The 21,302-nt window shown below is 51.5% G+C and overlaps 1 pseudogene; it reads left to right on the top strand.

Annotated features, from left to right (window-relative positions):
- The first annotated feature begins 17,341 nt into the window (after nucleotides 1–17,341).
- Nucleotides 17,342–18,700, top strand: LOC149353934 (uncharacterized; annotated as a pseudogene).
- Nucleotides 18,701–21,302: the final 2,602 nt, after the last annotated feature.

Here is a 21,302-nt window from a genome sequence, read left to right as displayed (position 1 = left end):
TCGTTCCCTTCGCGCTGCTGTGTATTACAATCATGAATCGACACCAGCCAGCCTAAATGTTTGCATTGCTCAATCCCTGTGTGAATTCCACAGATCGTTACTTGTCGGCAAATCCGGCATGACTCTTAGAGCCACCAGAGCATGCAAGCATATTCGTTTCTAGGGATTATACCGGGATTGGGATAATTGCACGTGACGAAGAGTTGCCTGTACGCTGTGAGTTATCTTGCAGTTCAGACGCGAAGGGACTTACGGCAGGAAAATTTTGTATTCGAACAGTTGTGTAGCAAGTGATGTGCCGTGAAGTCGCGTCCTGGTCATCAGGACTCGCTTGTGTGCCCCTCAAGTGCACATTAGTATGCCAACCACCTGACCTGCATATGGAGCTACACGGAATTATCTACTCACAGAGCTTATATTATAGATCAAAATATTCAAATTTAATCGTTTTGTTATTGTTTGAATGGGAGAATTCGAATGTTCATCTTTTTTCGATTTGCTAACCGTCTGTAAAAATGCTGAGAGTTGTGTTTCGTGATTTTAAGGGGATGCGAAGTTACTTTTTTTGAATTTGAGAAATAGAATCGTGCGCAACACGGTGCTTGACAAAGGTGCGTTGTGGTAGGTTCTAAACAATGCGTCGCTAATTTCCTTGCAAATGCTTCGCACTAACAGAGTTGTTTTTCTCTGACCTTCAGGCCCAAGGGACAGCGCGCCACCCAGGCTTCCTCGTTGTAAATAACTTGTGAATTAGTAACGACATAAAAACTTCTTCTGTGCCTTTCAAGTGCCGTCTCGATCACCCTGTTTAAGTTCTGCACTCAGTGGAATGCTCGACAGACTGCCGTGCACACGGGGCCCGCTATGTATCGTCATATTTTAAGCGCTTGCACTCGACAGTAGCTTGTGATTATCGACAGTGAGGTACACATGCTCAAGCTCAGAAAAAGAAATTCTCTCTCTCGTGGCGAGAGATGGCAGACAGCAGGATATGACTGCGACCAGACGCGATAGCCAGAACTTTGAACGCAGCCCATAGTAGCAGAAAGCCAATGTGGATATCAGCCAACCATGAGAGAACCAATTAATTCTCCCCATCAACAAGGTGAGTACCTTTCTAGCTCAGGAACCAGCTCTGGGCACACTTCAACTGCGTGTAAGAAGAGCAACTGCCTTAAAAACTCTTCCAAGTTGGTGTACTGACTGTTCCGTCGATCAGAGAAAATCGAAAAAATTCTCTGAGCCAAACCGCTTGCTGTGTCGGGCTCCAGTTTCGCACAAAAGTGGCATTTGGTGTAGTTTTGTTTTACACTGCGTTTGGGGGGGGGGGGTGAATCTGTCAGTATTAATTGAAAACCTCCATCGTTTGCGGTGACGGCAAACCGAAATGGCAAGCGCCTTCTGTGCCCGCCGGAGGAACGAGCGCTCTACCATTGAGGCTGCGGCCAAAGGCAAGAGAGGGGAAAGCGGTTGCGTGGTTGGCTTGAAGGTGCTTTCTCGGGATTTTTTCAGAATTTGGCGCAGAAAATCCTGTTTCACGCAACTGCTTCCCTCCAGGCCTTTAGTGCTTCTCTCATGAGGTTCTCCACAGCCTCCCTACACGATAGAGTGCTTGTTCGTCTGGAGGGCGCATGATAGCGCTACCGGTGCCACTACTGCGAAAGCTCGCAGTTTTGCTTCGCCGTCGCCACAGATGAATTCCGGTTTTGACCCAACCTGCCAAGTACTCCATCCAAACGTAATATAAAACAGAACTGAAAGTCAAATGCCACTTTTGGGCACATTTTGAGAAGTAAGAAGAGGGTGGTGAGGCCAAGGGAGTTTTTTTATTTCCTGATTGACGTAGCAGTCTTTAGATGGCGAGCGCGAACAAGTCTCTGCGTATACTCAAATTTTTTCCTGAAAAATAAAGAACTTTTCTGCAGCTGCGTCCCCAGTAAATGTCTGTGGTGTTGTGTTTTCAGTTTTGAGCGTTTATGCATTTTTAACGTACCTTTTCTGTTTTTGACTTGCAGAAAGTATTGGTGAAAAGTCCGTTTGCTCTTTTCTACTTTGTGTGTTTTTCCAGACTCCCTGTCTTTGATTACTTATAGTGTGTTTCACTGTCTTCTCTCGTATTTTGTTCTAGTCCGGTAAACGTGCATTATTACACCAGGTGGCTTGGGCAAAATCATGTTTATTTGCAAAAAAAAAAAAAAAACAGCCCAGGGAACTTGAAAACATGAAGCTTCGAAGTCAGATTATTAGTGCAGGAGCTCCTGGTGCTAGGCAATGCTGGTCGTTGCGGGCTTCTACTTTGTTCCGCTGCCCAAAACCCATAAATTTGATGGCTCTGCTGGAAGAAAAGCAGGGGATTAAGATTAGGTCACTAAAATTATCTAGATCATTTAAGTCAGATAATAAATCTATACCAAACAATTCTACACCAACGACTGGAAGTGGTCTAAAGTTGCAAAGTCATACTTAAATTGCAGGGGGCTCTTTTAATAATGCATTAATCTAACACTGTAGTCCTCTGTAACCGCTTTCTAAGGTATCAAGGTTAGGTATCAAATGGAAGCATTTTTAAATTTGCAAATAACAACCGATTTTTGAGGCAGATCTCGCTAACTAGAGCACCCCAGATTAAGTGTTAGTGCTATGTTGTGCACGCGTCAGCAGGCGTCAGCTGTGAGGAATATTAAAGTCTAGTCGCGAAAGCGGGGCACTGCCGGTCGGCGGCGCGCTGGTCATCAGCACGATGGGGTTCCCTCAGATTTCAAAAACTGATTCCCATTCTACAAACAACAGTAAATTTCGACTGACGCCTTTGGCGTGTGCTGCCATCCTGCATTGTCCAGTAGACAACACACGCCTGTGACGGCCCTTGCCACAGTCTATAGAGCTGCTCAATGCACGCGGACGGCTAGTAGCTCCACGCACTGTTATGTTACATTCCCACTGCACGCTACTCTACTCCCATTACAAGAGCGCGTATTCTTTTGAGCGGCCTTACGACAGCCTCATGCCGTCTTGGTCCTTTCTAAATAGCGCCGTCATCGAGTGTATGCACGCAAACAGCAAGATATATTTTTCCAACGTTAACGACCACAATGATCAGCGTGCATGCGTATACTGAGTTCTCTACGGTGTCCGGCAACGACAAATTCAGTAGGGTAGGATCACGTGTTGTTTACACAATAAAAGTACCATTTGCCGACAAGTCATTCATGGAAGACGCACAGCACATTATTCATATCAAATAGGAGGAAGTCCCACCGCTTCCCTTCTTTCCCAAATACTCCAGTCGGTAAAACCATGCAGAAAACGCACGTCATGTGCCTCTATGCGACGGGAACCGTCTTGAAGAGACCAGGACCGCAGCAAAACACATGAGCGCAGAGTAGAGAGCACACATTAATCCATGCGAAAAATTGCCTATGCTCGCTGTTTTAATCCAAAAATATACAAACTGAATTATAATGTGTTAGTTTTAAAGCATTTTTTTTTTTCTAAATAGGAGGGCCACGTGACTGGTACTTCGACAAGGAGCTGCTGTAAGGACAGAAAATGTCTGCTTTACTCGCGAGCAGAGTTCCGTATTGGGTCGCTAACAGGTATTTTCTGTGTGGAAAGCGAAATTTCCTTTCAAATGTCTAATTTTACACACATTTTTTACAATGTAGATACGGCCGACAAGATGCCGCAAGCCCCACAGCGTTTCCTTCCACTGTGGGTCCCAAGCGATCCCGCCTGATCTGCTATTGGCACGAATAGGCACCGAGCTCAATCTTCCCTGCATCTGGTCACGTGGACGCCCAACGCAGCCGCCTTGATTACAGCACTTGGAACCATGGCGTTAGACCTGGCTGGTATCACAACCCAAGAGTCAAATTGATGCGCGTTAGCTTTGACGGAATGCGCTGCCACCCTGTTTTCCCAGCGCCCCTGTGACCTCACAGCAGCGTATGTCTGGGTCAGTTTGAGTGACGGAGTGAAAAGCAGCAAAGCTGATCACATACTCGCTCTTTTGCCATCCTGTTTACCTTTATTTGGCGTTGTCGTTAGAGTACCTTGGCATTGTCGTTAGAGTACCTTACACACATCATCTAATGTTACTCAAAACTGACGTTGAATTAAGTTCGTGGCTGTGCGTATAAATTAAGCTATGGAAGGATATCCCCTTCATTAAAATATGACTGTTCGTAGAACACTAAAAATGGCTTACTTAAAATTTAAAACGAATCTCTGTCCCCAGGAAATCGGCGTTAGATTGTCACATTGAGCTATACAGGTTATTAGAATCACACAATATTGTGGATGTAAACCACAATGTGTTACACGTGTAGGGGTGCGTTTATTAGGCGTCTTCAAGAGACCGAACCGCTGTGCAGGGCCTGGCAGCGTAGACCGGCGTAGCCAGCACCAAGAGAGAAGAGAGCGGGGGAACTTCGTCGTCGTCAGGCGCAGCGTAGTGTCGGCGCATAACTTCGTCGTCGTCAGGCGCAGCGCAGTGTCGGCGCATGGTGGTAGCGGAACCTGTCACACTGGGCACACTACAGTTTCCCCCGGGTGAAAAGGAGTCATCCTGGCGTCTTAAGGGGAAGGAAGAACAGAGGGGTCGTAGTACGGCTTCAGTCGGTCGACGTGGACGGTTTCGCGGCCACGGCGACGCAAGTCCGCAGCGGGTGCAACAGGCTCAACAATATAATTGACCGGAGATGTTTGCTTGAGAACCCGGTAGGGACCATGATAGCGATGCAGCAGTTTCCGCGAAAGGCCGGGAGTTGTGGGAGGCACCCAGAGCCACACAAGGCAGTCGGCAGGGTAGGAGGTAGAGGCCGCGGAAGTGTCGCGGTCATGTTTTTGCTGCCACTGGGTCTGCGTGGTAAACGAGCGAGCAAGCTGGCGGCATTCTTCGGCGTACCTGGCAGCGTCGGACAGTGGCGTGGACTCGGAAATGTCGGGTCGGTAGCAAAGAAGAGTATCCATCGTGCAGGGGGGCTCGCGGCCGTACAGAAGAAAGAAGGGAGAGAATCCAGTGGTGGTTTGTGTCGCAGTGTTATATGCGTAGGTGACGAAGGGAAGAACTTGGTCCCAGTTGGAGTGGTTGGCGTCGACGTACATGGACAGCATGTCACTGAGGGTTCGGTTGAAACGCTCGGTCAGGCCGTTGGTCTGAGGGTGGTAAGACGAAGCGGTTCGATGGATAATGCGGCATTCCTTGAAGAGGGCCTCAAGAGCGTCAGACAGGAATACGCGTCCACGGTCGCTGAGCAGTTCTTGAGGAGCACCATGGCGAAGAATCAGGTTCTTTAGAAGAAAGGAAGCCACGTCGCGGGCGGAGGCAGATGGTAATGGAGACGTTTCAGCATAACGTGTGAGATGATCCACGGCCACGATAATCCAGCGGTGACCAGCGGGAGTGGGAGGGAGGGGGCCGTAGAGGTCTATGCCAACGCGGTCAAACAGGCGGGCAGGGCAGGGTAACGGTTGCAGTGGAGCAGGCGAGGTGTGAGGCGGACATTTACGCCGTTGACAGGATGGGCAAGATCGCACAAAGTGGCGAACAAAGCGGTACATGCCACGCCAGTAGAATCGAAGACGCAGACGCGTGTAGGTTTTCAACACGCCGCCGTGGGCACACTGTGGGTCCGCATGAAAAGCGGCGCAAATGTCGGTGCGTAGATGGCGGGGGATCACTAGGAGCCATTTGCGTCCGTCGAACAGGTAATTGCGACGGTAGAGGAGACCGTCCCGAATAGAAAAGTGACGGGCTTGACGTAAGAGAGAACGGGACGAATTATCAGTCGTAGGACTCGAAAGAAAGTTAATAAGACTGGCGATCCAAGGGTCTTTCTGCTGCTCGGTTGACATGTCGGCAGTGGCAAGCGACGACAAGTCGTAAGCAGACACAGGAGCAGGCGATGAAGAACTAGGTAGCGGCGAGCGGGAAAGAGCGTCCGCGTCATTATGCTTGAGGCCGGAGCGGTAAATGACATGAATGTCATACTCCTGCAATCGCAGAGCCCAGCGAGCTAGGCTCCTGACGGGTCTTTGAGAGAGGCCAGCCAGCACAGGGCATGGTGGTCGGTTACTATACAGAACGGGCGACCGTAGACATAGGGACGAAATTTTCCAATGGCCCAAATGATGGCCAAACATTCTCGTTCGGTAACAGAATAGTTGGCCTCCGCTTTGCTCAAGGTCCGACTGGCGTAGGCGACCACATATTCACGGAAGCCAGGTTTGCGTTGGGTGAGAACGGCACCCAGTCCAATACCGCTGGCGTCAGTGTGGATCTCAGTAGGCGCAGTCGGGTCAAAGTGGCGCAGGATAGGAGGCGAAACCAAAAGGCGGCGCAAGGTGTCGAAGGCGTCATCGCAAGCAGGCGTCCAAGCGGAGAGGTTGGAGCTGCCTGCGAGTAGCTGGGTCAGAGGAGCGATGATCGAGGCGAAATTTAAGATGAAGCGACGGAAGTACGAGCAAAGGCCAACGAAGCTACGGAGCTGCTTCAGTGAGGTGGGCTTCGGAAATTCGGCAACTGCACGAAGTTTGGAGGGGTCCGGAAGAATGCCGTCTTTAGAGACTACATGTCCTAAAATGGTGAGTTGTCGGGCAGCCAAGCGGCACTTTTTCAAATTCATCTGGAGCCCAGCGTCAGTAAGACAAGTCAGAACGCGCTCCAGGCGGATGAGATGAGAAGAAAAGTCCGCAGAAAAGACGACGATGTCATCGAGATAGCAAAGACAACTCTCCCACTTGAGTCCACTAAGGATGGTGTCCATCAGGCGTTCGAAAGTTGCCGGGGCGTTGCAAAGGCCAAACGGCATGACGTTGAACTCATATAAGCCGTCAGGTGTTATGAAGGCAGTTTTTGAGCGATCAGTGTCAGCCATAGGCACCTGCCAGTAACCTGACCTCAAATCCAGCGAAGAGAAATACTCAGCTCCTTGCAAGCAGTCCAGGGCGTCATCGATTCGTGGCAGGGGATAGACGTCCTTGCGTGTGATGTTGTTGAGCCGGCGGTAATCAACACAGAACCTGATGGAACCATCTTTCTTTTTTACCAACACAACAGGAGACGCCCAGGGACTGTGAGAGGGCTGTATGACGCCCCGACGGAGCATGTCGTCCACGTGATCAGAAATGACGCGGCGCTCAGAAGCCGAGACACGATAGGGGCGCTGGCGAAGAGGGGCGTGTGTACCGGTGTCGATGGTGTGCGCAACGACAGACGTACGGCCCAAGGCAGTCTGAAGAAGATCGAAAGAAGACCTGAAGCGCTGGAGGAGGGCGACGAGTTGATCACGTAGCGCGGGTGGAAGGTCAGCGTCAATGGCACGGTGGAAGACGTCGGAGGGCAGTGGATCATTCTTAACATCACAGGAGCTGAGCACATCGACATCGAAGGAAGCGGTGGTATCAAGAATAGGGTAGGGAAGGCAGGAATCAAGTTCTTCAATACGCCCGAGGCATTCACCTCGGAGCACTGCTGACGGGCACGAAGATGGGTTCGAGACGTAAATTGCCCTTTGTCCATGGTCGATCGTCAGAACAGCAAAGGGAAGCAGGAGGCAGGGATGGCGGGCAGCGGTTTCGGAAGGCGTGAAGAAAACAGTTGAATGAGTGACGCCGGCACAGGACAGGGGTACGAGGGCAGCAGAAAACGGAGGAATGTCGGTATCAGTCGCGACCACATGTTTGGCAGACTGCGTAGGTACGTCGCAAAAGGGAGCGTCACACAGCGGAGAAAAGGCGATTTCAGCTCGAGCGCAGTCAATAACGGCACGATGGGTCGAAAGGAAGTCACATCCCAGGATGATGTCGTGTGAGCAGTGATACAGCACAATAAACTCGATGGTGTACAAAACATCTTGAATGAGGACACGGGCCGTACATGCGGCTGAGGGATGAATGCGCTGTGATGAGGCGGTGCGAAGCGAAAAGTCAGAAGGTGGGGTAGTCACTTTGCGGAGTCGGGGGCAGAGAGCTTCACTTATAACAGATATTGCAGCGCCCGTGTCGACGAGGGCGAGAACCTTGGCACCTTCCACGAACACTACGATTACATTAGCGGGACGACACGGAGGACTTGAGGAGTTCGAAACAAGCGCAGTTCTTGCCCCCGGAACTGCGGCTGTTAGTTTCCCTCAAGTGCGGAGCTAGAACGTCGCAGCATCGGAGAAGGGGAACGGCGTCGAGGGGAAGGCGATCGGCGAGTGGTGTAAATTTGGCGATCAGGGGAAACAAAGGGGGGACCAGGTGGACTTCTCGGCGAGGATAGTTCGGCATCGTACGGGTAGGAGCGCAGACCAGGTCGAGAAGGCGGAAGGCGCTGGCGGCAAAGCCGCGCGACATAGCCGGGCCAACCACAGGCGTAACAGATGGGTCGGTTGTCCGCAGTACGCCAGGCATTCGTAGGATGTGGGCGAACTCTTGAGAACAGAGCTTGAGACGGGGGCTCAGACGGCGGCGGCAGACGGAAAGAAGGGGCGGCCTGGTAGGAATCGGGTGCCGGCGTATGTCGTGGCCTGGCCACTGCTTGGGCGTACGTCAGGGGTGCTGTCACAGGCGGGAGCACAGGGCTTGACGGTAGCAGGTCAGCGACTTGGTCTTGCACGACACGGCGAATGGTAGGAGCCAAAGACGGGGTCGAGTCAGGAACTTGGCGGGCGGGGTCTTAAAAATGTGATATGAGGGACAGCTGGCGAGCGACCTCTTCACGAACGAAGGCTTTGATTTGGTTGAGAAGAGGGGAGTCCTCAGGAGAAGTACCGCCCAGGGCCAGTGTAGAGAGGGCCTCGTCGCAGACACCGGCACGCCGTGTGGAAGCGCGCTGCTTGAGGAGCTCGTCGTAGCTCTGGCAAAGCTTAATAACCTCACTGACGGTGGTAGAATTTTTCGCGAGGAGCATCTGAAATGCGTCGTCAGCGATGCCTTTGAGGATGTGGTGGATCTTGTCCGCTTCTGGCATGGCGGCGTTGACACGTTTGCAGAGGTCAACGATGTCCTCAATGTAACTTGTGAAGGTCTCGTCGGTGTGTTGAGCGCGGTCCCGTAAGCGCTGTTCGGCACGGAGCTTGCGCACCGCAGGGCGGCCGAATACTTCCGCAAAACTCTTCTTAAATACGGGCCAAGTAGGTAGGTCCGCCTCATGGTTTCGAAACCAGAGGTTCGCCACGTCCGTGAGATAAAAGATGACGTTACTCAGCTTGATAGTGTCATCCCATTTGTTGTAGCTGCTCACTCGCTCATACGATGACAACCAGTCGTCAACATCTTGGTCGGCAGTGCCACTGAAGAGGGCAGGGTCACGCTGCCGGATGGCGCCAGAACAAATGATGGTGGTTGAACTGGCCGCCGGTGTTGGGGCAGTCTCATTTGGCATGGTTGACACAGGCGGCAGCGTACGGCTCCGGAGTTCCAGGTTGGTAGGGGACGAACCCAGCACCTCCACCAATTGTAGGGGTGCGTTTATTAGGCGTCTTCAAGAGACCGAACCGCTGTGCAGGGTCTGGCAGCGTAGACCGGCGTAGCCAGCACCAAGAGAGAAGAGAGCGGGGGAACTTCGTCGTCGTCAGGCGCAGCGTAGTGTCGGCGCATAACTTCGTCGTCGTCAGGCGCAGCGCAGTGTCGGCGCATGGTGGTAGTGGAACCTGTCACACTTGGCACACTACACACGTTATTACCTCTAAGTCGTCCTGTCTATACAATTCCGGACAATTAAGCGCTAATAGTAAATGCATACAGCCCGAATTTCATGAACTTTTCAGGAATTAGTTTTGTTCACATTCAGTTCGCTCTAAGACGCTTCGTTCGCCTTCATGGTCCTTGTCATGCAACAGTGGCTGAAAGACCGGTGCTCAAAACAGTGCCGGTGAAATTAAATGCCACAAAGTGGTGGTTTTTCAGAGCTACTCACAGTTTAGATGGTAAATTTTTCTTTACGTCGTGTAACCGCATATCAACTGTTACCATTGCCAGCCGCGTGTTCGTCAATTTCATATTCCACTAAATCAGCTGCTGCTACCTAAAGCATCCCGTATCACCGTAAGCACAATATACGCTCCGCATATGGACGCATGGAATGCAATTTCAATCGTGAGCACCTAGAGTGTTCATCGTCAGTGCAAAAAATGGCATTTCCGCGTGACGCAACATTTTTCTTAAGATATGGTAAGCGAACTGTCCGAAAACCACAATATTTTACACCAGTGCAGGCTGTGCCCGTCAAATGTGGCGCAAGCTTTTGACTTTGCAACGTATCCCTTCTCTGTCATTATGTTTCCTGCACTGGTATAGCTGGTATCTTTTATCTTTCAGTAGCTCTGCTCACAGAAATAAGAGTGGACTTAGAATTGTTCGAACATTCGCAACACACACACACACGCCATCAAAACGCACCGATTGGCCTGGTCACTTGGACACGCCGGCTTCCCCGGGTCAATCAGTCATTCATAAAACTATCATCGGTAAAAAGAAGAAACTGCACACTAGTTCTTAGCAAGATAGGCGCTTTACAAGAGCCTCAAAGATGCTGTTCCTCTACAATGTTAGAAACAGTTCACTCGACACCACTTGGAGGGGGATCACCAAAGAAGGCCAATCAGCTCAGCAATTCTTGCATTTTCGGCCAAATGGGCAGAATGAAGCCCTAAGCCGGTTTCATGCCGTAGGTTCCGCGAAGTTTTGCTTCGCGGCATGTCTTGTGCAGTCACCTTGGGTGCACTAGGCGCGATCGAGCAACATGCTTGACCGTGCCTGTGCCTGCTCACGAGGACGCCATAAGCGGCTGGCTCTGGCGGTATCGCCTTTGCACCCTTATCGCCTTCCATGATTGCTTCCCAGATCACAAGGAGCCGGTAGCTTTGACGTGCAGCGCCTCCGCATCGTATTCCTAGCGCCCACGTGCTATCACAGCGTGTATCGGGGTGTACTCACTTGGCAGGGAGGGATACAAATCGGACAGTGCTCTTTGTGGCTTCTCTTTGTCAGCCTCTAACGTTTATTTTCTCCCGGCTTTCAACAACAGTTTATTTTGTTTACGTATGATTGCAGTTAACATTTACTGAAATGAAAATAACTTCTGAACAATGACGACGTTTATTATGCGAGTATGCTAACTAACATCCCAGCGCAGAGGCAACACGCCCAGCAGAACATATTTTGCGAAATAAATGCGTGAGATTAGGGGACGTAAATCATTAAAAGAGCGCTCCTATATTAGTCGTTTTGAGGCACATGCCTGAAATAAACGTTATTTTTTGCAGTTTATTATTTCCCGCTACGAGGGCGCGAAAACAAACCTGAATGTCATAACAGCACTTCGGAATTGTTACTTTGAGCGTCTTCATGTGAACATAGTAGAAGCAGAAAAGGAATGCATACAGAGCTCTTTGTACCCTTCAACCTTCCATTGTCTTAGTACCGCCGATTTTTACATGAATATATATAAATGAAACCACGGTATAACAAACACCACTGCTCCCTTTATACCTGACCAAACTTTAAAGTTCATTAAAAAGCAAAGGAAGCGGTATTAGGGTGGAGTGCACTTCGTTTATTTCGCTATCTTCGCCTAGAAGCCTGACATGCTTGTCTCAGGGCAATCCATAAAGCAAACTACGCAAATGTAATAAAAGCAGCTCAGAATGACATTTTTGCCTAAAATCACTTTTAGAAAATTTCGTAAGCTTCCCAGATTTTCATTGTTTATTTGCCGCTGCACAGGATTTAGCCGCATATCAACTATCGACTATTAACCTGGCGACCGTACTAACTTGTTGCTATCATGTGCATTCCACATTTATATAAATACGCCTGCCTCTGCCTAAAGGGTCACTGAAGGAAAATAGCGAAATTAGAAATATGAATTGAGCATTCTTCGGAAATACTCCCAACGTTTATCCTCAGCGGAAAGTTGGCCGCAGTCCTGAGAAAATCAGAAACGACATTCCTGTAACATTCCTGCGTTTAAATCCCCCTTAAATGTTTTCACATCAACGTCATTATTTTGACATTGTAGTACTCCTGCTTTCCGGTCAATGAAAGCGAGAATGCCTCGCTTAATCTCCGTCTGGATCGCATTTCTTAGCATGCGTCAACGCTTTGTTCTCCGATGTTTCTCCACATTCAGGCGTAATCCACCGAGGTGTTCGGTTTGGTCATCCATGAATCGGTGTCCTGTGCGCATGTAAACAATACCAATTTGGTGGTTTCGATGACATAAACTGCAAAGAAAGCGAGCGGACTGACTCCGCGTAGACCTATTTCCGCGTCAGGGGAAATCACGGACGCAGTTTTCTATAGTGTTTTCTTCCTAATTTAGCGAACTCTCCGACACTGTGTTTTTTGCGAACAACGAATTAGGTCACTCTGCGTCTTCTGACGCGTTCTCGCGGCTGTTTTCAGCGAGGGACATTGCACGTGAAGCCAATGAATTTATTTGTTGTCGGACTTGTTTTTGCATCAAGCCCAACCATTTCAGTTTTCATATGCGTCAGTGGCTATCGAACTCAACAACAAGATTCCTCTCTGAACACGCCTTCACGCGTTGAAATCAAAATGTCTACTAGCGGTTGCCAAAAAGCGGCCGGTTTCCGGATGGTGTTCGCCCATTTGGTTGGTAACAACTTTATTCATAGTCCTGCAGAGCTTTCGCCGACGGGGCCTTAGGTCTCCCACGCCGTGGAAATATTGATGTAGGAGAAAGCGATCACCTAATAATGGCCGGCGGGAAGCGAATCACGGCCAGCCGCAGTATCAGGAATAATCGGGAGGTGACGCTATGTGTACTTCACTTCTGAGCGCTTTTACGCAATTTCTGGGCTTATGGCTTCTCAGTGCTCTGTTTTCGGTAGCAATTGCTTTTTTGCTACCTTACGACGCTAGCCAAACTATGTACCCCGAATAGTATTTTACTTCAATGTCCCTTAAAGATTTGGAACGCGAGCTTTCCCGCGAGCTAAATATCTCAGCAAAAGAGCTTGCTTTATCGGCATATTGGCCGCAAACTTTGCGCCAAGACAAACCAGTCTCTCGCTTTTTCGTCAACTCCACTCTTATGGCTGATGGCCTGTACATCAAAGTGATCGTTCAGTCTGGGCATATATCTGGCGCCTATGTGTCGGTTAGGAAAAAAAGCCTATCTTAGTCCTTGAACCGCGGAATCTCCCACTCTCTGCACACTCATGCGAACATCATCTTGAAACTGCGGCGACACTGTGACTGAGCACGACGCCAGAACTTTCTAGTATTCGTCGTCCGAGTGGTATCCTTCGGAACAGAGAGTTCCCATGGCAGTGTCCCGAGAGGAATTCGAACCACCGGTTCAAGCAAAAAACCTTCGCCTCCTGATGCCTCGGGTCAGCTCGTCAGCTGGAGTAAGCACCGGAGATCGACTTCCTCTTCAGCGTGGCAAAAATCTTCTTCCGGTGTGCTGTCAGCGTTAAAGAAAGCGTTAAAGCATGTTCTCGCGTGTGTTTCGTGCTGAAGTTTTTGTGCGCGCGCAAGCGCGTGCGCCTCCGTCTGTATGAATACTTGTGGGCACGTGTGTGTGTGTGTGTTTTCGTGCGCGATTTTTTTTCCTGCTATGGCCGCGGATGCCAGCAACGACGAGTCTCCGATCTGCTGAGTTGTGGCGCTAACTGGAATCATTGTAAAAATAAGCCCGGAGATGACGAACCCGGAATAGTAGCTTGGTGGTATTTTCGCATTGCTATCCCGAGATGAATCTGCCTTGATTCAAAATGGTAGATTGCATTTCGCCAGGTGTCTCGTCTTGTAGACGTTTGGTTATCCAGTTTTTCGGCCCTGGATTTTTTATTTAGGTCGTAGATTTTATTCTCCGCGTTTTTACAATGCCTAAGGCCCCATAACCACGCAGTAAAAATTTAAAGCTCGTGGTGCGAGTATTAACTGATTTAGAGGTATGGTGTCAAAATCGTACATCAGGGCTCAATGGGTGTAAAATGCGAAAGAGACCGTTTTGGTAATTGCAACCGACAAGAAAGAAATGAACGCAAAAATTTCTTATTTCGCTGTGTGGAGACCTCTAAAGAAACTTTTTTTAATTTGTAAGGGATAGATGGATCTTGCAGTTGCCACAAAAGACGCCGCTCGCTCCTGTTTACCCTGAGTTTTGTGTCAGCTCCTCATTTTTTTATCTTTTTTTTGGCGGACAAGCTTGTGTTCCAGCTTGTGTACGTCACATCAACAATACAGACGTTAAAAACTTGCCTAGCCTTCCTGAAAGGCGACTGGGGACAAGATCAAGGCTTTCCTCAAATCTGTAACGCTCTCCTCTGTCGAGCTTTATGAAGCGCTTCCATCAGGCCCAGCGTGCAGCTCTGCGCATCTAAGTTCTAAGCTTGCGGAAACATAATGCATCTGGTTTGCACCTGCTTTCAAACCAGCTGTTTGCTATAGAAGAATTCATAAAGTGGAATCTCGTCCTCTGTCTCTTCAGCGAGTGCTGTTCTCTACAGGTGACAATAAACTCCTTCTCACCCATAGGCTTATGAGTTGGGAATACCTCTCGGCCGGGGAGAAAGCAGAAGCTGTTTATCAGCACGCCAAAAATGCTTTGTCAAGAAAACATAGCCAAACACTCTGCATTGATCCTAGCGTCGAGGGTGCGCCACAAGTTCTGCACGAGCGGTGGTGCGCGAGTTGCAGTGTGAATACCCCGGTCGCTTCTCGCAGCTCAGAGTCGATGCTCACAGGAGGAGAGCGGTAAAAAAAAAAAATGGAATAAAAGCCCTAGGTCATGCGTTCATTAATTCTCGCCATTCATTTGGTCCGGTTGCTGTTCGCTGACATCCGCACTGTCATTTCCAGGCTCGATCCGAAAATTGACCTTGTATGATAGCGAAAATTTATAATTTCGAATTTATCACAAAGATAATTTCATTCGTTCGTCCATTTTCTCTGATGAACATTCATGTCAGCAGTCCAAAAAGGCTATTGGCATAGGTGCATCCGCAAAAATGCTAGCAGATTCTCCTCTACAAAGATCACCTATCATCACTCAATGGCCACCGCTGGCAACCGTTGAGCCCTGATGGTGTCAAAATCGTACATGTAAAAACTGTGTTCAAACGCAGCGTCTACGCATTCAATAATATTTACGACGGGAATGTCTGCTTGGATAGGCGTTTGACACAACATATAAAAATCTGAGAGCAGAAGAACGAACGGTTAGTGAGATACAAATCCACAAATTTGCTACACCTCGGCTTCTTCACTCCATGCCTCCCACGATGCTGCTTCTTCTTCCTTATACCGCACAGCTCAATTGAAGGGCGTGAACAGCGATGCCGATAGCAACAGGGATCCCTCAGGAACTACTATATTAAAATTTAGTAGTATTTTCTTCTCTTACTGAGGCGTGAATAGAATATTTGTGTTGTGGTGTCAATTGACACCGCCAGGGCCGAAAGGGTTAAGAGCAACTCGAATACTCTGCATAACCAGCTGTTACTTAAAACTGGTAAGAAAGTGGCTTCATATTTTGCAGACGCAGTCACGATGAAATGTATTAGGAACTGCGTAGGGTTGTTCAACGGAAACAATGGCACTTGTGCCTTGGCGTGCGCCGTCTCAACTCAATGGGGTCGATGATGCAGATCGTACTTCATTGTAAATAGCCATTGCTTCCGCATTCGTGCTTCACCTGCCCCACATGGCCCGAACACAGATAACGCGGCACATGCTAAAGAGTACTTACTGTAGCAGCAGTGTCCTCATCCAGCTTACAATCGTGCTTTGAAACTAAATTAGAAGTCAGTCATCTGCAAAAATTCATACGACTTGCACGAAGCAGCAAAAAAGACGCAGCTTCCTAGAGGCTTTGCAAAGGCGGTATTCGCAAGGCAGCAGACCAATGTTAAAGGCGAGTGAGAGGATACAGTTTGGATTTCGTTCACCAAGAAAAAGTTACAAAAAAGAAACCCGCCGAAAAAAGATGCTACTAGCTTGACAGCGCCAGGCTAGTGGTCGCTTAAAACACTGGACATGCGCTGTAATGTAATGCATTGGTCAAACCGAGAATTCATTCCGAATTAGATTTAACAACCATCTCGCTCACGCGAAATTCGTTCCTGACCTCCCTCTGTCGAAACACCTCAGCCACAAAAATCCCGAGTTCGACAAGCTGAGGGTTACGCTACTAAAGAGTGGTTTTCACAGCTACCGTGAGCGGGAAGAACGGGACACGTTCTTTATTTTTAAATTTCATGCACTGCAGGCCGGGATAAATGAAAACCCCGGTATCCTTTCCGCCCTTCAGAGGCCAGAGACCTGATGAAATTCCGCCCCCACTTCGCGGCGCCAACATTTCCCCCAAACAAAAAATCTCTGCCACTGCCGTAACCGAGAGTAGAGTAAGCATGAAATGTTTACGTGCATAACACATTGGTTGTAGATGGTACTAATGCAAATCTTGAAATGGGTCTAGTGTTCAACACACCACACCACACATACTGTGCACTGGTGCATGTGGACGCAATCGTTTCCTGTGTGTGTCTGGGGAATCTCTTCCGCTCTGCCTCGTCAGCTGTATCCGGATTCTGTTTGCATTTCATCTTTTTAATCGTTGTTTTCATTCCTCGGTTATTCGTACCACTTTGCCTATGTGACACTGGTGACGTTACCACTGGATTACGTCACACATAATTGATGACGAAGTAATGACAAATTAGTAATTAGTGACTAATTACTGATTAATGACTAAATACTAATTACCTGCTAATTAATGACGCTTAAGCTTCGCCTTTAGGAGAGGAACGCGACTGTGTGTTGTAGCGCTACCAGGCAGTCCACGGAACGCCACCACCCGTTCGGCACGATGCCTTGCCCTTTGAACGCGACGCTTTTTGAGGAAAGGAAATTACGCAGTAATTCTGTGTTATCTCGGTGGACACCCGAACCGCACCGTACAGGAAGGGAGGAAGGCCACCACCCGTTCGGCGCGATAAGCAGCTGTGACGGTGGCGGCATTTAAATCCAGGACGATGCAGAAGCGTACGGGGACACGACGAGACGCGGGCCTGGACAACGAAGTGTATTGTCGCATGTATGTGCTTTTTGCACGCGTTATTAGAAATCCGAAATTATAATTCCGTGCATTATCAAATCCACAGCTCGACTGATATCTTGATAAACATTGAGAAGACACTGGCAGCAGTTATTTTTTGTGACTCGTTTGGAGAGCAACCGGCGCTTGTATGCCGGTCCCGTACGAGGGCTTAGAGAGTCTCGTTGAATCTCGTTAAGTCTCGTACGGTGCACGGATGCCGTTACGCTGCCCGTCGAGCCAGCGGATCATCGAGCTTTTCCTGTCCAGGCGGGCCCCGTCGCGATGGAGAGACCCTGCCCTGCAGTGCGCCCCACAAAGGCGCAATGCTTTTTGTTTACTGTGCCGGAAGCTGTTCCGGCCGATCGCCTCATCGACCTGCTCGAGGAGGTGCTCGGAGTCGGGGGGCTGACATATTTGCAGCACCTTGGTGGTTTAAGTTTTCTGGCGGCCGTGGCTTCCATGGCGCAGGCAGCGAAAATGGTGGCGTTGGGCTCGCTGCTCATCGCCGGAAAGGAGGTGCCACTGGAACAGATGGGGGTTCCAGTGGTGCACGCGACGGTTTTCCGTCTCCCCCCGTGCGTCAGCGACGAGGACCTCGCCGCGGCGTTCCAACCGTACGGGAAGGTGCGCGCCATCACCGAGGTCGCCTTCCAGTCAAGGAACCGCATCGGGAACGGGACGCGCCTGGTGAAGCTCGAGATGACCCGGGCTCCGCCGAACTTCCTGACGGTGGCCGGTGTTCGAGCCATGATTGAATACCGAGGCATGAAACGCGTCTGTTCCCGGTGCGGCGCCGAGGGCCACTTCGGCGCTACGTGTAAGGCGGTGCGCTGCGGCCGGTGCGGCGCGTACGGACACATCGGCGCCAACTGCAAGCCGGTATGCAAGAGGTGCGGAGGCGACCACCCGTCGTCCGACTGCGTCGTGCCGCGGTCCTAGGCGGCGGCCGCGGCTGCTGCGGCAGCCAGACCTTCCCAGGAGCCTGGTGTGCAACCCGGGCCGAAGGCGACACCTGAGGGGGCTGGCGCCGGTTCGAGCGGCGCGGCACAGGAGGCGGCGGCGAGCCCTCTCGAGGGGGCTGACGTGCGGGACGACGCCGCGACCAAGCCCGATGACGACCAGGCGGGCACGGAGACGGCGGGCACCTCGTCCGGCCAATCCGCGACGGAGCTGTCCACGGGAAACTCCGACGTCGCGGAATCAACCTCGTCCGAGTCTGACGAATCGCAGAGCGAGTCCTCTTTTGTGGAACCTCCGAGTTTGGAGGTTTCGCTGTTTGACGCTCCCACGGCGGCGCAGCACGAGGGCACGGGCACGGACACCGCGTCGCCTGGCTCGCCCTCCCCCAGTGACGCCCTGCACACACCCGTGAAGGACGCCCCGAGCAGCGACGGCTCAAGCGAGTCGCGACCGAAGCCGCCGCACATCCCGGTCGCCCTGCCGCCGCAGGGCCCGTGCGCAGCTAAGTTGGTGCGGGGGGCGCGCAAGGCTCTCGAGCTCGACGACCCCAAGCGCCAGCTCTCCTCGTCGTCGGACAGCGGCGCGACCTGCTCTTCGGCCACCCAGGCGCCGAAGAAGAAACCGAGGACGGCAGACGACGACGGCGACGGCGTCCACATGGACGTCGAGGGAAACGAATAGCTTCCGCCATGGCGCCGCCTCGCCGGACTTGAGGCCCTATCGGGCCTTTTCCTCCTTTTAAGCCCACACTAATATCTGTCCCCTCCCTGCTCGGCGGCCACCCGAGCGCCGTTCTTTCGACGCTCTACGGCGGCGTTATCTTTTCGGCGCGCTGGCTCCGTCGGCTCGTTTGGCGAACGATGGACGGTGTTTGTGCGGTGGAGTGTGTTGGTGCGTGTGTGACTGTGTGTTGCCGCCGCAGCCGCGCGCATCGGCCGGACCTTTCCACCGCGCAACCATTAGCACCGCTTGGCATCGTCGTCCCGCCACCGCGGGGCCGCCAGCCAGGACGCCAGCAGGGACCCGGGACGCCTCCCAAGCGTCTCGACGCCCCCCCCCAGAGCCGGTGTATCAACGCACTCGCAGACTCTATCCGCAGAACTGTACTGTGAGTCCGTCAGCGTTTTGTTATGTTTACTTGTTTCGTTGTTTATTTTTGTTACATTGCTTCCTTTATTTTCATGATGGTTGTTTTTCGTTTCGCCTCCTTTAACGCGCAGGGTTTTCGCTCTCCCGATAAGCAACGGGAGGTGCTTCACCTTGCGCGTTCGTACGAAATTGATGTTTTGTTTTTGCAGGAGTGTAATTTTCGCACCCCTGCAGACGTTATTTCTTTCCGTTCACGCTTTCATGTCGATGCTTTCTTTTCCTTGACGGACTCACGGTCTTGCGGTGTGGCAGTTGTTTTCCTCCCGCCGGCTTTCCGCGCAGGTGCGCATTGTACCTTTGGTTACGATGGTCGAGTACTGGTGGTGGACATTTTCCTCGACGGGCGGAGGACTCGCTTTGTAAACCTATACGCGCCCGTCACGCGATCTCTGACAGGCGAGTTTTTCCGCTCTCTTACATCCCACCTGCTTGAATCCGTGTCATATGTCCTGCTGGGGGATTTTAATTGCGTCCTAGACTCGTGGCGTGACATTCAGGGCCCCGGTCAAGGTGCGTCCAATTATTACGCCAAAGAGCTAGGCAAACTGGTTCGCCAGCTGCACCTTACGGACGCGTGGGTCGAACTGCACGGTAACCTTTTCGTGGCCACACGTGCTAGGGGCCGTAGCGCCAGTCGAATCGACCGGGTGTACCTACCTCCAGCCCTCGTGCCGCAACTAGTATCCTGCGAGGTAGTGCCATTTCTACCAGGCGCCCGAGCACTCAGCGACCACTTACCTGTCGCGGTATCCTTGAGGTGCGCTTCGGGCCGAATTGCGACCTTCTCTACTTGGAGAATGGACGTCTCACTCTTGGTGGACGACCAGAGCATTCGCGACATTCGTGCAGATTTGGTGGACTCTGTTGCCCTCTTTGAGTTCAGTCCCTTGGTTTGGGGCGCCCTGAAAACACGATGGCGAGAAGTTCTCATTCGGGCTGGCAGAGCAAAGCACGCGCGGAAGACTGCGGCGCTCAACGACGTGCTACGCCGCATGCGTATCGCGAAGCAAGAGGGTGAGCTCACCTTTGCGATGCGAGAGTGCCTGGACACTCTTCGCGTCCGGTACCACCGCATCCTGGAAGAGGGGTCTCAGGCCTCCTGTACCGCAGCGAATCTCCGCATGCCGTCGCGGGAACGCGCTGACCTCTTTCACGCGAACAGCTGCCGCCACAAGAGCGACCGACCGGCCCGTATTGGAAGCGTAACTATGCGAGATGGCACGATTTCCGAGCAGGTCCAAGACATCGAGCACGTCTTCCGTGATCACTTTGCCCATCTCTTTGCGTCGCAAGGCCTGTGCGAGTGGGATGTGTTTGACGCTGCTGTAGACGCCTTTTGCGCCGCCCTTCCCCACGCGCCCGACGACGCGGAATCGGCTCTTTGCGCTCGCGCCACGCGGGAGGAGGTCTACGCAGTCTTAAGCGACATGAATCGCGCCTCCGCACCCGGACCAGATGGTCTAGTCTCCGGGTTTTACTACACCTTCTTTGATGGGCTCGGGGACTTCCTCACGCATTTGGTGAACGCCTTCCTCGAGGAAGGAGCTAAGCCACCGTCTTTCGGTGCGGGCCGAATCGTGTTGATACCAAAGCAGGGAACGACGTCGTCATGCCCGGCGGCGTGGCGGCCGATAACCCTGCTCAATACTGACTACAAACTGGTCGCCTCGATTCTCGTCGCTCGCTTGCGTCTTCTTTTGCCAAACCTCGTTAGCCCCTTCCAGGCTTGCGCTGTTCCTGGCCGTTCGGTCTTTGCGTCGCTCACGCTCACGCGCGATGTGTTCGCATACGCACACGCGAAAGGGACTAGCGGAGTTTTTGTTTCCTTAGACCAAGCTAAGGCCTTTGATAGAGTAGAGCACCGCTACTTATACTCCGTTTTGCGGTGCTTTGGGCTGCCTGCCAGCTTCATTGAGCGCATCAAATCGTTGTACTCGGGCCTCACGGCCGAACTCTTCGTGAACGGGTCAGTCACCGCTCCTTTCCCCATAACACGTGGCGTGCGCCAGGGATGCCCTCTTTCTCCAGCTCTGTTCGTCCTGTCTTTGGACCCCCTGCTGCGCAGCGTCGCCTCCAACGAACGCATCCGCGGCTTTCCATTGACAGGACAGGAAACAATCGTCGTCTCGGCCTA

This window comes from Amblyomma mixtum, chromosome 3 (assembly GCF_055824585.1).
Source record: "Amblyomma mixtum isolate Tamu chromosome 3, ASM5582458v1, whole genome shotgun sequence".
NCBI lineage: Eukaryota > Metazoa > Arthropoda > Arachnida > Ixodida > Ixodidae > Amblyomma > Amblyomma mixtum.
The sequence above is the reverse complement of the archived record's forward strand: the minus strand, read 5'-3'. Positions and strand labels throughout refer to the sequence as shown.